The sequence below is a fragment of the Sciurus carolinensis genome, chromosome 16 (assembly GCF_902686445.1).
Source record: "Sciurus carolinensis chromosome 16, mSciCar1.2, whole genome shotgun sequence".
Taxonomy (NCBI): domain Eukaryota; kingdom Metazoa; phylum Chordata; class Mammalia; order Rodentia; family Sciuridae; genus Sciurus; species Sciurus carolinensis.
This window is the reverse complement of record NC_062228.1, coordinates 41,402,921-41,420,476: the sequence shown is the minus strand read 5'-3', so window position 1 is coordinate 41,420,476 and position 17,556 is coordinate 41,402,921.

Here is a 17,556-nt window from a genome sequence, read left to right as displayed (position 1 = left end):
TACTTTTGAGCACTTGCTGTTCCAGTCACGTTGCACATGAACTCACAAGAGACTTCCAATCCTGTTGTTGGGAAGGCTGCACCTCACCCCAATGATGGGGTACCCTAGGGAGATAGAACATCCAGGTCTTGGGAGCAGGACAGAGGGAAGATGTCCTGGGGCAGAAGCCAGGAAAGGGTCAAATCACATAGGTTGACCATGGAGGTCCCAAAAGGGCCCCAAGTGTCAGGCTATCTCCTGGGCACAATGGGTGCCAAGAAGTCCCCTGAGCCAAGGATCTGCAGATCAAAGCTTTGTGCCCCATCTCCAGGGCTCTGAGAAAGCCAAGGGCAGGCAGAGGCAGTGGGCAGCGCCACAGATCAGCCTGGCTTTCCATGATCCTGTCCCCAGCACTCTAACCTTCGGGTCAGCCTCCAGTGTCCAGCTGGAGGGACCTTGGCATTTCCCAGAGACGCAGGGTTCCCGGCAGCCAGTGGTGGATGACTAAGGCCCTTCCCAGGAGCAACCGCCCCCACACCAGGGAAGGATGGCAGGCAGGCACCCGCCTGGCATTGACGTCCACTTCCTAGTTTCATCCCCTCCTGGCTGCGAGCATGACTTCTGCCCAGGCAGGCAGGCTCACCATCCTCCAGTAGGGTCAGAGCTGGGAGATGGGGCACTGGGGCCTGTGCAGAGCAGGAGAAGGGCCAGGGTCCAGCAGAGCCAACTGAGGGCACTACTCCCTGAGCCAGACCAGGCATGGGCACCTCCTGAGAGATGCTGCTCCTCCCCCTCAGCATTCCTTGCCCTGCACTGGCCAAGAGGATTGCCTCAGGACTCCAGCGTCTGTACATTTTTATCCAGGTTGTTACTCCAATGACAGTAGCTACTACCACGGCCATCAGTGGCCCTTCTCTGGCAGGGAAGCTTAGCCGGCAGTGACGGGTGCTGACAGTTGTTGCTGTCAGTGGGCAGTACAAGGGTGAAAGTCACCAGCGGTGGTGACCTTGGCAGGCAGCAGTGACTACTCTGCCCTTCCTAGGAAGGCCAGGACCCATCCTTAGGAGTGCAGTCTGAGCTACAGCCCTGCATCTGCTCCACCTTTTCCAATTCTTCTGCTGCCATTTTGGGCCACCACGGGGGAAGGGCAGCAGACTTGACCCTCGAAATTCTACTGCCCACCATCCATGGCCTCTGGGAGAGCCCCACAGTCCAAGCCAGCTCCTTCCAGGAGCCCGCGTGAGCGCTGAGGGCACTGCCTCCACGCCCCTCCCCCTCCAGCACCTTCACAAAAGGCCTGGAGGCTCTCACGTTTTTATGGAGCCTGGGGCACTTTGCAGCAGAAGAATCTGGCTGCTGGGGTGGAATGTCGAGGCTGTGGGTCAGAGTTCTCTGGGGGCCCTGATCTCTAAGATGGGCCTCCTGCCCAGGCCTGCTCGGAGTCAGAGAACCCAGGCTGACCCAAGCTGCTCCACGAATCTAGGAGGATCTTCAGCATGGTCTAGGGCAGGTGGTGGGTCTTAGCACAGGCTAGAGCCGGCCTCTATGGGCCAGACCCATTGTTTTGGGCACAAGATGTGGGGACCATCCCCCCACATCTGAAGTCCTGTGTTCCAAGACAGTAGGTCAGTGGGGTGGGGGCCTTAGTGGTCATCGTAAGCCAGCCAAGAAAGAGTAAGTGGAGAGTCACAGTCACAATCTATGCTCACACCAACCCCAAGGGGTAGAGAAGAGCACTTGGCTGTAATGGGGACAAGAGACCCTTTGAGACAGTCCCAAGAAGGTGATAAGGTGATGACTCCTACTCTGAAGGGTGCAGAGGACGCAGGGCTGTCCCCCAGGCCCAGACTTCACCATCCAGTCCCCATCCATGTGGCTCCTGCTTCCTCCCACCACCTTGGAAGTCTCCATTCCCCCTTGAATTTCTGCCCCAGGCCCATCCCTTTGAGTTCCAGGTTCTGCCAAGTGGAGGCTGAGGAACTTCTGGGGCGGGTGAAGGGCCTTGTGGCCCCAGGGCTCCTGCAAGCTGACTACTGACTCAATCTGCATGTGTGCGTTCAGCTGGGGTGTCCGCAGGGCCTGACCTTTGTGTTAGTGGGAGGTGTCAGTGTAGTGTGTATGGTTTGTGTGTGCTGTGTGACATCGCAGGCTGTGTGGGTCTGTGTACCCTGTGGGAGCGCGAATCTGACCAGAGCCCCCGTCTAGGCCAGGTGGTGTCTCACGTGGTGGTTTTGAACCTGGGACTGCAGGGGAGCCGAAGGGGCCCTGAGTGACTATTTGGACTAGGGAGAATCTGAGCAGCCCTGGGTGGCCACCTAGTCCTCGGGCCTGGTCAGGGGTGCAGGACCAGGGCTCTGGAGCTGTCTGTTCTCCATCTTCTCCTTTCCTCCAGATATTACTCAGTAGCTGCAGGGCTCAGGACACAGGTCCCCTCTCTAGTGGCCAGGCAAAGCCCTGAGCACCTGAGTGGGCAGAGGAAACTACCCAGACCCCAGCGGGGTCCACATCACATAGCTCACCCTTAGCAGGATTGCCCACTCAGTGGCCCAGAGCCTTGGCTCCAAGTCCAGCTCCATCTACTGGGCCAACGATGGGAGCCACCTCCCTTCTCTGAGGCATTGCGTAGGCCTGGGTGAGGTCACCAGGCAGAAGGCCTAACCCAGCACAGGTGCCTAGCACTCTAAGCTAGGAGGACCCTTGTGGGTGTGTTGCAGTAGGTTGTTCCTACCTGACTGACCCAGGTCCCAGAGAAAACAGGTTCTCAGAGAGCTCACAGGTCCTGGGCGGGGCAGGGGGCAGCAGAGGGCATGGCCAAGGCCAGGTATGGGATGCAGGCTTCGGAATGACGAATTGCCATCGTGGGGCCCCATGTGCCCACTGACCTCAGAACCTGTAACCCGTATACCAACCTGGCCAGGTGGTCTTCAACCCTGGCCTAGCCCAGTGCCTCCTAGCTCCTAAGAGTGCCCCAGGGAAGCAGATATATGGGACCTGAGGGTCCCTGCAGTGAGTCAGGACTCTGCCTGGGGCTGGCATATCTGGAGGTCAAAGTCAAGGCTGATAGGATCAGAGGAGAAGTGAGGATTCCTCGACTATGGAGTCAGGTCCAGCTGAGTGCACATCCTGGACCCTCCCACTTACCCACCCCCAGTCTCAGTTTCCTCACCGGCAATGTGATCCCGCCAGCGAAGCTCTCCTCACCTGCATCTTCCGTCTTAGTCAGAAGCCCTTGCCACCCCCCTTTCCTCCATTCCTCTCCCACATCCTTCCTCCTTTGTTTCCCTTCTTCTTCTCCTTGCTGGAGTCTCTGGGCCACTGCTTCTCCCTGCTGTAGACTCCCCCTCCCCACACCCAGAACAGATTGCTGCAGGGTCCATGATCTTCAGAACACCCCATGGAAGAGTGGAGGGGGTCTCCTCTCAGGATCAGGAGCAAAGGAAGGCAGCTAGATAAGGGTAACACGACGCCTGTTTATCCTGACCAGACTCTAGAGACAGTCTCAGATCAGTGATGTCTGCTGGGGAGCCCAGGACTCCCCTAGATTGCATCCCAGAGAGATCAAGAGATGGGGCTCCTAGCACTTCCACAAAGCTCACCAGGATTTTAGCAGAACAATTTGCTAAAGCTCCTGACTGAAGCAGAATGAGTGGGCAGGAAGAGGTGGCCAGAGTAGTGGCCCTTGCAGCTCAGCAGCAGGAGACAGGGCCCAGGAAGCACCTTGGGGGCCTCTCAGAAGCTCCTTTCTGCCAGAAGCAGTGGCGCACACCTGCAACCCCAGTGACTCTGGGGGCCGAGGCAGGAAGATCGCAAGTTCAACACCAGCCTCAGCAACTTAGTGAGGTTCTAAGCAACTCAGTGAGACCCTGTCTCTAAATAAAATATAATAAAAAGTGGCTGGGGATGTAGGTCAATGGTTAAGTGCCCCTGGGTTCAATCCTCAGTACAAACAAACAAACAAACAAACTCCTTCCTCATTCCCAGGTCAGACCTGCAAGACTGAATGGTCCCAGGTTGATCAGAGGAATTGATGCAGGGAGGGGACCCACTGGATGAGGAAGGCAGTATCTCTCCGTTTCCGGCAGCAATGATCTCTCACCCTGACATGGGGACCAGTGTGGGTCACATGTCATGCCCAGCAGTACTGGGGGGCTTCCTCAACTAGCACCACTCTGAGGATGAGAGTTTTGAGCCTCAAGACCCTGGCCTAGGGCGCAGCAGTTTGGAAGCAAAGAGCACCTTTGTGGGTTCTGGAGAGAAGACAGGGTCTCTTCACTGATGGCTGGGGCTTCCAGGGCCGTTGGCCACAGAAGGAACCTTCCAATCCTTTATTCACAGTATGCTTGGATATTCAGCTCCAGGGCCCAGACTCTTCTGCCAGGCAGGGGCCTGCTCACACAGCCCCATACACACTGCCCTCAACTGAGTGGGTAGCCAGCTACACTCCAGCCCTGCATCTGGAGGGAAGGGAAGAGGCTGGGCCCATAAGGACAATCAGCCTCACACTCTCCCTTCCCTTGAAGCCTGGGCCAGAGCCAGGGATCAGCCCCTCACCCACCCCAGAGAGCAAAGCAAGGATTGGTGGAAAGACCAATAGGTTCAGGGGTTACCATGAATGGCCAGGCCAGAGGGCAAAGATTTGCTGACAGCAGCCTAGGAGGTATTGATCTGGTGGGTGAGGTAACAGAACTCTGTCCCCTGCCAAGGACTATGGGCATACACAGGTGGTCAGCAAGATGAACTCAGCAGAGCCCACCCAGAGCAGGATCCTTAGGGTTGTGGGGTGGAGGGTCCGGAGCCCTTCCAACAACCTCAGGTCCCTTGACAGCAGGGGACTGATGGTCATACTACAAGTGATTTCAGTGTTACTCTTGGGCTGATGCTCCAGTGTGCCTGGGCCTGCCTGGCCAGAGAAGAATAGGGACCAGGAGGCAGTGGGCTCCAGTCTCTGAGGCTTTGCCAGGCTTGAAACAACTGAGGAATTGAGGGATCAAAGAAGGCCTCCACCTGAAGCAGAGACTGAGGCCAGGCTGGAGGTTCTTTAGGAAGGCAGCTGGCTGAGGGCTGGACTGGCCTCCTGGGGGAGAGGCCCATAGCTGCATTGAAGCTCCATGGCTCTCCCAGTCTTAGCTCCAGGGATGAGCTTAGAGTGACCATTGCACCCCCCTTGGCTCTTTGTGCAGTTTGTTTCCATGGGACACAAGAACAATTCCAGCTCTCCCACCCTAAAAAACTTCGGTGGGTGACCTGTCCCTGCCTCTGCACAGAAGAGCATGACCAGACACCCAACTGTCCCATATTCCACCCACACACGTAAACCGACCAGTCTAGGCAGGGGAGAAGCTGGCCCAAAGGGGAGGAGCTGCCACTACTGAGGGAGATCCCCTCCCCCAACTGAGCTCACCCCAAACAGATTGGACCCAAAGGTGTTTCTCCATCCATCCTTGAGCCTGTCTGGGGAGAAAGTGGGGAGTGTGTATAAGTGAACGTGTACACACACGTATTTTGAGCATATTTGTGTGTACATTTGCACTGTGTACATCCATGCACTTTTTTTACGTTATTTAATATATACATGTTTGTATTCATGAACATCAAATACATGTGTGATCATGTTTGCATACAAGTGTATTTGTATGTACACATGTGTGTTTATGTGCCTGTGTGGGTGCATGTGTGTTTGCATGTATTGGCATGTATTGGCATGTATTTGGCTCAGGTCTGAGGCTGGACTGGCCCCCTTCCAGGCACTGACTGGAGAGATACTGCAGCTGTCCCTTGGAATGGTTTGGCCTGGTCTTAGCCAGAAACCCTCACCAATCCCTGTGGCCCTGGCCCTGGCAGCTGTCCTAGAGCTGAGAGCTTTTGACTGATGTTGGCCAGCTGGCAGCATGGCCAGAGGGCAGCTCTGTCCCCTGGGAGGACATGTGGTGGCCTCTGGCTCAAAGCAGACCCAGGCTGGAGGTCACTGGCACTGAGGCAGAGGCACGTGGGCCCACTTGGGTCTGGAATGCTTCAGACTGGGATCTGGCTGAGACTTCCTCCTAACAGTGACCCCTATTGGGAATGTCTGGTACTGCAGACCGACTCTACTAGCCCTTATGAAAATCACTCCCTCCACTGGAATATGGTCCCTTTCTACAAGGAGCAGATCAGTTTGATCTGTGGTTTTCAAACTGTGCTCCAAAGAACCTCTAGGGTTCCTTCAGGTCCTTTCAAGGGCTTGCCAAAATTGAGGTTCATGGCTCCCCATTGCTCTTCTCAATGATTTTATGAACAGGACCTTTTGAAGACATTTCTCTGGAAATGTTTTAAAATATCTAGGCTGGCTATTGACCTTTCAGCTCTAGGAGTCCATTTATGTCTCAGTCATATCTTTTTTCCAGGATGATTAAATGAGTTTTAAAGTCCAAAGTCAAGGTGCCAACAAGGTGGGCTTCTTCTCAGAGCCCTGATGGGCCAGCTGTCCCAGGCCTCGCTCCGGCTCTGCGGATGCCACCATCCTATGACTCAAAGCTTCTGGGCTCCCTTTCTGCTTCCACCACCACAGGGCGGTCTTCCTCTGGCCACAGCATTAATAACCCAATCACCTCCTAAAAGGTGTACAAAATTACTTTAGCGAAACCAAAGAAAACATAATGGGGAGTTCTGATTTACATACAGCTTTGGAGACCAAAAGAGACAATAAGGAGGAAGAGCATCTTCCCCAGAGTTGGGCAGCCTCCAGTGAAAGAGTTCCCAGGGGAGGCACAGCCTTACCACAAGGGCCCTGGCATGGGGGACCCTAATCACAGATATCTCTACCCAACAGCTTGCTGGCTCCTGCCACAGATGGAAAAGGACCGTGAAAGCCTGCCTGTCTTCAAGGCCTCACCTCCTCCTTGCCATGAGGTGTCCTGCATCCTGCCACATCCCCACTGCTTCCATGTCCTGCACATGGCTCACCACAATGCCTGCATTCCACACCTTGAGGTATCAGCATGACACCACTAAATGCAATTTGCTGGATGTCAAATATGGCTCACACAGCAAGGCAGACGTGCCATGGTCAGTGGCTCCATCACACTGGCCCCAACCTGGCTGTCCACCTCCAACTTAGAGTGGCCCTCGAACGCTCCCCATGGGGACCACCTCAAGCAGAGTGTGACAGTGCCAGGGATACCAGACAGCTCTACTAGAGACAGATGGATGCTAAGACCCAAACCTTTGTCCTGCTGTGACCAGATGAGATGGGGAGATTCGCTGCTCTGTACTGACACCGTGTTAAGCAGTGTGGATGCCTCAAATGACAACAGAGCGCTCAGCTTACAGGTTATTTGGGTAATGTGGGAGAGATGCACGATAAAAATAAACAAGTAAAATAGCTAGAATGTCAAGTGGTGACCAAGGAGAAAGCAGTAGGGATGTGATTTTTCAGCGGAATGGTCAGAGAAAGCCTCCTGAGAAGGCAACCTTCAGCAAAGTCCTAGAGGGGGTGAGGAAATAATATGGATGCGGGAAGAGCATTGTCCACCGAGGGAACAGCAAGTCCAAAGGCCCTGAGTCACCATATGCATAGTTACAGAGCAATGTGGCTGGAGCCAAGTGGGTGACAGGGATAGTGGATGGGGGAAAGGTGAGCCAGGTTATGGGGCCTGCCAGGTCATTGCCATGGGAAGACTTTTGGATTACTCAGAGGGGTACGGAGACACTACAGGGTGATGAGCAGCACAGGGACCCAGAAACAGAACATCTGTCACCCTTCCTGCTGTCTTAGCCAGGTCAACCTTGCCACAAAGACACTTTTTCAGAGCCTAAAAGCTGAGCCAGCCCAGCCCAGCCCTGCTTAGTCAGTCAGTGGAGTAATAAAACCCCTTCTTGGGGTTTTAGCTGCTCCTGAGTTCACAGGGATATCAGGGCTGGGCTCTGAGCAACAGCACCCTCTCCTCACTAATCACCATCAGCCCCAGGTAGAACGGGCCTTCTGGCCACATCTCAGCCAGAAGCTCCCACGGCTCCACAGAGGGGATGTCCCTTGAGGACCTGGGGGGAGGTCTAAGCAGGGACCCTTCCCGCTTACTTCACTGAGGGAGGCAAGAGAGGAGGTGTGGGCCAAGGCACTCACCTGGAGGTGCTGGCAAGAGGGACCCTCTGCAGGGCACCCAAGCAGATAAGGGGATGGGTGGGTTGGGGGTGGGTAGGTGCTGCTACCCCACTCCTCGCCAGCTCTGTCCTCTGCCTGGATCTGTATGGGCAGGAGAGGGGCATGGGGTGGATTTCACAGAGAATGTCCTCCTTGACAGGACAATAACATCCCAGTGGCTCAAAATAACTAGTGCCCTCAGATACCTTGACAGGTGAAGCAGCGCCCCCTACCTGTGGGAGTGGAAATACCTGGGGGAGAGGGATTCGGGCCTCTCACCTGGTGACCCTTTTTCTGTCCTGTGGGCTCCTGGTGACACCTAGTGGCCATGACTTCCTGTTGCACTGTCTGCCCCCATTCCCCAGACCTGCTTCTTGGGGGTTGTCCCCAGAAAGCAAGGGCACCCTCTGCCCTGGGTCTCCACCCACAGACACGTTCTCACGATCCTCCTCCCCCACAGGTGCTGCTCTGAGGCACCTGCACCCACACATTCACTCTCACACCCTCCCTGGTGGCTCAGCCCTCCCATGTGACCAGCGTGTACACAGTGGCAGAGCCACATGGGGCCCATGGGGGATGTTCTCAGACCCTCTGGGAAGAGGGTCTTCAGTGTTCCACTAGGCCAGCTGCACCCCTCCAGCCATCCACTCCACCCCCAGGGGCGCCTGCCCAGCTAGCCCACCCTGCAGGGAGGGAGGCCTCGAGAGGAGGTTCCACTGCCACCTGGGATTTCCAGCCCACCTCCCAGCCAGGCCTCATGTTTGCTGCTGTGAAAACAAATCTGGGGCAGAGCCAGGAGACCAAGATTGAGAACCAGCAAGATCCCAGGTAGGAAGGAGGTTGCCAACCAGATCAGAAGCCAAGGAACCATCTCAAAAGAAGGCCTGCATGGACGTGGGCCCATCTCCCGATGCAAGTCAGGCCCAGGAGCTGTGTGTCCTCTTCAGCTGAGAGCAGCCTCCTGCTGAGCCTGGGCCAGGCTGCCTGAATCACAGAGAGGAGCCGGAGGAACTAGGGGAAAGGCCTGGTAGGCAACGGTGCCCAGAAGCCTGCCAACTGAGGCTTGGGGCATGCATGACCAACAGCACACAGCAGCGCTAAGGGCCTGAAGCCCCAGGCTCTGCTGACCTGAAGGTATGCTGGGTCTTTTCAATTTCAGTCACTAGCAGGAGAGGAGGATAAATGTCCCTTGCCCCATTTCCCAGCTGGAAGCCCTGAGGCCTGATAGGAGAGGGATGGGAGACACCAGATACTTCACTTCCTAGGCTTGGGGCGGGGTGAGATCTGCAGGGTGCTGGGGTTTTACTTCCCATGCTTTCCCAGGACCCAGGTGTCCATCAACCACACCCCCAGCTCTGCCAGCTTGAAGTGGCTTCATCTACTAAGCAACCCTTCACCCACACTCCTCCGCTGGCCTCCAATCCCTATATTACGCAGAGGAGGTGCCCCAGGAGCCCAGCACACACAGAGCAGAGCAGAGCAGGACAGGACAGGCTGGTGCCTCTGACGGAGGTGGGCCAGGGGCCAAGTGGGTTGAAGAATGGGCAGGTGGGGCAGCTACAGCTTTTCCTGCCCCTGCCCATGACCTTAGCCTGCTTACATGGCATGAGGCCAGGTAAGACCTAGGGGCAGATGAAGAAGGAGGTGGACACTGCAGAGTGCCCCCTAGAGCTCCATGCCCCAAGGACCCCCATAGGAGCTAGAAGCTCAGGGGACCTGGCCTGGAGGCTTGGACTTCCAAGGGACCCCCCAGGTAGGAACTGGGATACTCCATTACACTCAGTGCTATTCCTACCCTAATTCTAATTTGGACTGGAGCAGTTCTTTCCTGGTGGGCACATTCAGATGGAAAAATTCCAACATCTACCTACCTGAAGGAACTGGGGTAAAGGTTTGGTAGGCAACAGTACCCAGAATCTTGCCAACTGAGGCTCAGGGCACACTTCCCCAAATTCAGGAGAAGGAACAGAAGCTTCAGGCAGGGAGGCAAGATTCCCAGGGGGTTCACCCATGAATCCCCTCCTGCTGTAACCCTGTCCGCCCCACCCCCAAGTCTGCTCCTTAGAATGTACCTACTTCTGTTTGGGGGAGGGGCTTTAGAAGCCTCTGGGAATGAAAACTGAATGGACTGGAGCCAGGGCCTCAACTCTGCCACCAATGTTTATGGTGTCACTTAGGAGACAGTCTCTGAGCTGGAACTGGGCTGCTGCAGAGGAAGGCCCCTGGCTGGAAGGGATGGTATCTGCAGGGGAAGGGGGTGCAGATGAGACACAAGATGCGAGCTGCCCAGGGGAGCTGGGGAAGCCTGGGAGGGAGGGGCAGCTCGGCAGGGCTTCTGGAGGAAGAGTCCTGGGCTGAGAAAGCTCTGCAGAGAACCAAGGTCAGATGCGATTCCAGGGTAACTGCACTGAGGCATGTAGGTGCTCCAAGCAGCAGGAAGTGGGGTTAGGAATGAGGGGGAGACAGAAAAGCAAGAGCTACAGGAACAATGGGAGTTATGGCAGGGATGAGTCAGATGTCCCCACAGGGGGAAACAGTCGCTGAAACAGTCGCTGGGCCTGAGGGAGAAATGAGGACAGCAAGTCTCACAGGGTATGCAGGGAAGGGGCTTGGTTGTCCTCACTCCACATACCTGCCTTAGAGAATCAGGTAAGTCACGTTCATCTGCTGTACTTCTCCCATGGGGTAGTTTGGAAACCTCAGGGAGACTTTGGTTGATATGGTAATGGAAATGTGCTTAGTCCATTTTCTGTTGTGTAACAAAATACCTAAGACAGGTTAATTTATAAAGAATAGAGGTTTATTTAGCTCATGATTCTGGAGGAATCTGGGAAAGTTCAATATCAAGGTAACATGGCAGAAGGTATCAAAAGGCAAGGCAGAGCAAAGAGCCGGAGAGAACTTGCTCTTGTAACAAAAATGTTCACCTCCCAAAGTGCCACCTCTTAAAAACCACTAACAATGATTTGGGGGATTAAGTTTCCAATACATAAACTTTGGGGGAACATTTTCAAATCACAGCAGACTTCTATAGGCATTGGGTGCTGGGACCCTGGGATACAAGGGGCCAACAGCAATATCCTGTATTCCACATGGCATCCAAATATTCCACTGACATTTGTCTAGGTCAGTGATTCCCCAGTATGGGCAGTTTTGCCCCTTGAAGGACATTTAGTAATGTCTAGAGACACTTGATTGTTGGGTACTGGGCGTGCTTTTGGCAGATAGTGGGTTGAGTAGATGGAGTCCATAGATGCTGCCAAACATCCCACAATAACCCTTATTCAGTCCAATATGTCCATAGGGCTGAGAATGAGAAACCCAGGTAATAACCAGAGCCAGGAACTGTTAATTACCTTTCCATCAGTGTGACAAAACCAACTGAGATAACCAACTTAAAAAGAGGGAAGGTTGATTTGATCACAATTTCAGAGGTTTCCATCTCTTGGTCCTGTTGCTTTGGGCCAGTAGTACCATGACCACATAGTAAAGAAGGTCTGTTCACATCATGGCAACCAGGAAGCAGAGAGAGAGAGAGAGAGAGAGAGAGAGAGAGAGAGAGAGAGAGAGAGGAGGGGCCTAGGGCTCCAGTGTCTTCTTCAAGGGCACATCCGAATTACCTAACTCCCTTCCACCAGTCCCTACCTCCTAAAGGTCCTACCACCTCCTACTAGTGCCACAGGCTGGTGACAAAGCCTTTCACACATGGGTCCTTGGGGGCTACTTATTCAAACTATGGTAAGAACCTCCTCTGTCTTACACAGTTTCCAAATACAGAATTTCCTAGGGACTCAACAAACATGGCAATCAAGGGGAGATGGAGCCCGATTTTGTTCAGAAATTTATCAAGATATATTTGCAGTCTTGGAAAAACACATCTCTGAGATGACATGGTGGCTCAGGCAGGTACCTGAGCCTAGAAGGATGCTCCCGCCCCTAGCTGTGTCTGTAGCAGTTACAGCCTCAATCATTCTTCATGAGCAGCCTGAGTCCTCTGTAGATCATACCCAAGCATTTCTCAAATAAACATGTATAATAAAAGCGTGAACCACTTTCTTTTTATTTCTCCCTTAAAGTTAGGACATTAGATTGATTTTTTTATTACAACTGAAGGTTATATTATCTATATGCTTTATTTGGGAAAGTAAGAAGACTATAGAAGGAGTAAAAGCCTGATCGTGTTTGGGGAGGTGGGGATAGGGAGACGATGAGGACCCCACCCCCAGGTTCTGGAGGAGAGGAGGACAGCCCCTGACTCCCACTGTTCTTAACTGTAGAACCTTGAACAGTGGAAGGAAGCGTCCCCTAGCTAAGGAAAGGGAGGGGAGGCCTGGGTACGAGGAAGATTCGTGCTTGGACCCTGCCCAGAACCCTGAGCTTTGAGGGGAGCTGAGTACCAGGGTCTGAGATCAGAAGCAGGGTGCAGGAGTGGATGCCAAGAAGTGGAAACTACAGATTCATCAAGTACCAAGAATGAGGGGAAGGGAGCCCCCAGGGGCACTGAAGGGGCAAGTGGAGGACAGGCCATGGAGGAAGGTATGAGTGGCTGTGGGTCATGGGAAAAGCACAGCAGAGCCCAGCCCTCCAGGCTGTGTCTGGAGCTCCTTTTAAGATCAAAGGCAGGTCTGAGAAGGTGCCAAGTCCCTCTCAGGTCTATGAGGCTGGCCACACCTGGCCATCAGCAGGTGGAGACAGGGTGGGTTCCTAGAAGTCTCGGGGCAAGATGGTGCTGGGGAGAACTAGGACCAGGCGGCCATGGTTCCCAGGGCTTGCAAGTGCAGGATCTGGATGTCCCAGCTCACCACTTATCAGCTAGGTGACCGGTGCCCATTATTTCCTCTCTCTCTGCCTCAATTTTTCCCTCTTGAGGTAGGAAGACAACACTCATGTTCACCCCAGAAAATGACCTGATCTGATCCATGGCCAGTCTGACCAGCACGTCCCTCCTGACAGGCTCCAGCCTTGGTGAGACTGTGTCCTATCCGTCAGCAGTTAGAAGCTGGATGGATGGCCTTGGGCATCCTCACTTCCGGTTCTTCCCCTCCCAGTAAAAAGGCCTGAGAGAGTCTACCGCCATCCGGAGGGAAGCCTTCTGAGGGCCCCTAGCAATGGTGCTAGTGGCCCGCTGTGACTCATGCAGTGGGAATTCAGACCCTCCTGCAGTGGAGAGCTCAGACCCATCCCACAAAGCCACTGGTGCCTTGTGCTCATAGAAGGGTCTACAAAGGAGTCCAGGGGTCAGGGTGGGGCTCTCCTGGTGCAGCAGACTCTTCTGATGGCACCTGTGATCCTGTAGGTCCCATCCAGACAGGGTCCCAGAGTAGTACCCTTTGGTTACTACTAGTAGGCTTTGGTTTCTCTAGAGTGGCTCACCTCCCTCATCCCAGGAAGCAGATTCTCTGCTCCCCGACACTGGATGGGGATCAAGGTATGGGAGAGCAGAGGTATGGTGGGAGCAGCCCGAGGGAGCCCAGGATCAGACTTTCCACGTGGCCCTCCACTGAAGTTTCACACACAGGCCTAAATCCACCCTGTCAGATTGAGCACAGTCCCCACCCACAGGACAACATCCGGTTCTTGTCCAGCCAAGATTCCCCCCTCAGTGTCCCATGAACCTATGTGTCCTCGAATCTGGTGCGAAGCCCGTCTTTACATTAGGATTCATTTGTTAGAAACAAATAATTAAACTTCTCCTGTTGTTTTGTTGTTACCTAGTTTTGACGTTTTTTCAAGGCTCCAAGGGGCAGGCTACGTATGGCTCCCAGCCCACAATGCCCACTCCCCTTTAGGGGCAGCCCCCTTGGTCGCCCGCGCTTTTCCCATGCTCATGGCCTCTCTGTCCGTTAGGCAGGTGGGGATCTGAGCCCACAGGCCTGCAGAGCCCCAGCCCACTAGTCGTGGTGGGCCTGGGAGGGCAACTCTACTCAGCTGTGAAAAAGGCTGGGGCCCATCAGATAAGGCGCTGGGCCCTCCCCGCAGCCACCGTCACTACCGCCACCGCAGAAGGCTCTGTCGCCTCCCAGTCCCTCCCAGTCCTGCCTCAGGCAGGTGTGCTGCACAGAATGAATTTCATTACCAGATCTCTCTGGTTTCACTATGAGTTTCCTGACCCCGGCCAGCACCCACAGTCCCAGGGGCCTCCTCTGTACCTCTCAGACCAGAAGGCAAACCTCGGGAAGGACTTCCATGATTCTGGTGGTCCCAGGAGAGTGTAGGTGCTAGTCCCAGGGAGCCTGTCCTGCTCTCCTGAACCTTCTTCCAAATCCAGCAGAGTCCCAGATTTCTTGACTTCCCAAAGAGGCAGGCCACTACCTCTTTCCAGCCCAGAGACCAGGGCTCAAAGTCTGAGAGGAAGGCTTCCCTCTGGTGGCGACTATTAGAATGGCAGGTGTCTTTGAGTAGAGGGATATGGACCCAGGGACAGGGTGCCCTGGTCCTGGAGAGTGACCCTGCATCTTTCAGAGTTGGGAACACCAGAGATAGGAGGGCCCCCTTCCAAAGCAGAGGCCCAAGACTCAATCTCATGTGACTCACAGACCCCACAACAACCAACAAGATACTGCACAAGGCTGTGTGTGTAGGGCCTGGGGTGACACAGATGATGGGAATCCTGACCTGTCCAACAGTTCACCTGTCCTATAACCAGCAAGTCTCAGGCAGAGCCTGGAGGACAAGTTCAGACAAATGGCCCCTCATGACAGTTGTGGGCACTTAACTCATGGAGAAGATCCGAGACTCTGGGTATTAACTGATTCATCCAATTTAGAAGTCAGTGGCAGGGCTGGGAGGAGAACCTGCCTCTCTCTTGGTTCCCCTGTCAGACACCTGGAATCTTCCCTGAAGAACCACTGTGAGAAGGGTATGAGATCTTCTCCCTGGCTTTGATCAGCTCCACCGGAAGAGAAGTTGCAAGCAGAGGTGGCAAGGTGGGTACAGAAGGGGCGTGTCATCCATTCCAAGAACCAGGAAGGCTTGGAGGTGATGCCCATCTATTCCTGAGGCACCAGTGAGGATGTGTAGGCCAAGGAGCAGCATAAGCTAGGCAGTGTGACCACCAGCCTGCCATCCCTAAGCTTGAAGAGGAGGGGAGCAGTTTCAAAGAGAGTGACCACGCGCCTCAGTTTGCTTGGACACCAGCTTTACACCTGTCTTCCTAGCATAATTACTGAGAGTGCCTCCTTTCATTTGCAAAAGGGTCTGAGTTGGGGCCTTAAGCCTCAGTCTGGGAGGGTGCTCTTGGTTGCGGCTGCACTGGGCCAGGACAGTTTGCCCCCTGGAGCAGCCCTGGGGTAGGGAAGAGACTGCTGTCAGCCTGGAGGAGAATGTGGGTTTGGAGGGCAGCTGGTAGAGGGGTGCGTGGTGAAGGGCCAGGTGGGGGCACTCGGAGCTCTGGGCCCAGAGACTGGGATCCAGGTCCCCATCACAGGAGGGAGTTGGTATGTTGTGGTGTTTCACACACAGCCTGGGAAGCCCAGGAGCAACGCACTCTACTAGGTCATTCTAGACCACAGCAGAACATGGAGGCTGTGCCTCCTTAGTGCCCAGCAAGACCATGAAGAGCCAGAGTGTTACCAACATCGATTACCAACATGGTTTTAAAATTTTCAGTCTCATAAGAGTTTTAAAGTTTTATAACTAATGGAACAAAGGTGAATTATAGGAGAGAAACGGTTGTGAGGAAAAGGACCCACACCAAGCCAGAGGCTGCTGAGTGAAGAATGGTGTGTGTGTGTGTGTGTGTGTGTGTGTGTGTGTGTGTGGTGCTAACAGTAGTGCATGTATGTGTATGTGGTGTATGAGAGTATATGAGAATGTGTGTGTGGTGTGTGTGAAAGTGTGATTGTGTTTGTGCGTGTGTGTGATGGGGGGGGATAGTTACAGCCATTGCCCTGGGAAGCCAGAGAAAGAGATGATGCTCTTGCTAAAAACTGGATGCCCCAAAGCACCAAGGAGAGAGTCCAGGCAGCCTGGAATCCCCATAACCGTGTTTCCTCCATTTCCTGTCCAGTGGTGCAATTTGGGGAGGAGTTTAGAATAGTCTAAAAAATCCATGGTTGGAAAAGTGAGGTGGGAGGAAGGGGTGTGCAGGCCAGGCCCACCCCAGGGGTGCTCACACCCAGGAATCTTTGGCACTCTCCCAGTTTCCACCCTACCCTTGTGGCCCTCAGGACTGTCCTGGGGAGACCAAGCCCCCAGGAGTGTCCTGGGGGCCGGGTGTGACTGTAGACTGTGTTGTGGAATGGTTTTCACTGGAACTTCTATTGAGCCATGGGGAGGCCCCGTGAATGTAGCTACCCTAAGCCCACCAGTGTGAGGGCTGGTATGGGTGACGGGTAGCCAAGGAAGGTGCAGAGGGAGGAGAGAGGTCATTCGGGACAAAGATTAAAGAAGGAGAGGAGAGGGAAGGCAGGATTTGGTCTGTCACTGCCAAAATGCATGCTGAAAGTTGATTGCCATTATGAGGTGCTGATGGAGGCCTCAAGAGGTGATTAGGTCGTTTAGAGGAATTCCCATCATTCTCATGGGCCTGGGCTAATGCCCTAAGGCCTGAGTGAGTCTCGCTGTGAGAGGGTTCATAAAGCGAAACTATTCTCATGTTCTTCCTCTTCCCCATGGGGCTTCATGTGGGGTTCACTCTCCCATCTCTAAATCATGTCTTTTGATTAACAGAATGTTAAAGTCAGCTTCTCAACACTGTATAAATACCCGAGAAAAACAACTAAGAAGAGGAAAATGTTATTTTGGTTCATGGTTTCAGAAGTTTCATGGTCAGCAGCTTCATTGCTCTGGGTATCATGGCAGAAGGGTGGGGGGGAGGAAAGCTCCATCAGGCCATGGCAGCTGGGAAGTGAGGAATGGCAGGTGGGGGTGCCCAGGACAAGATATAGTCCTGGTCTATAGGAAGTAGGAAGTAGGAAGGGCATACCTACTTCCCACTTTCTCCAAACCATTCCCCACCTGCCTACAGCTCCCACCTCTTCCCAGTGGTCCATTCAAATTGTGAATCCATCAAATGGATTAGTCCACTGATGAGGTTAGGGTACTCTTGATCTAATCACCTCCTAAAAGCCCTACCTCTGGATACTGCTGCACTCAGGACCAAGTCTTCAGTGCGTGAGCTTTTGGGGGACAATCCAAATGCAAACCATAACACAGAAGTTGCAAATTTTAATGCAGTCTAACCTGTCACTTTTTCACTCTTAGTGTTTCCTGTGCCCTGTTTAAGAAAATGAATTTAGGCCTCCAGGACCTCCTGCTGACCACGGCCACACCCTGAGCTGCAGTTCCCCATTTGCTAACATGTTTCAAAGCCAGAGTAGCCATCTTGGATAATCCTGGAAGCCTTAGCTCCGATCTTTAGGTGAGACGCCTGCTGGAGGCTTGAAGCTCATTGTCAGGTACCTCTCATGCATCAGGCTACTGAACTCTGGGAGGTTTCACTACTATATGACTGTTAT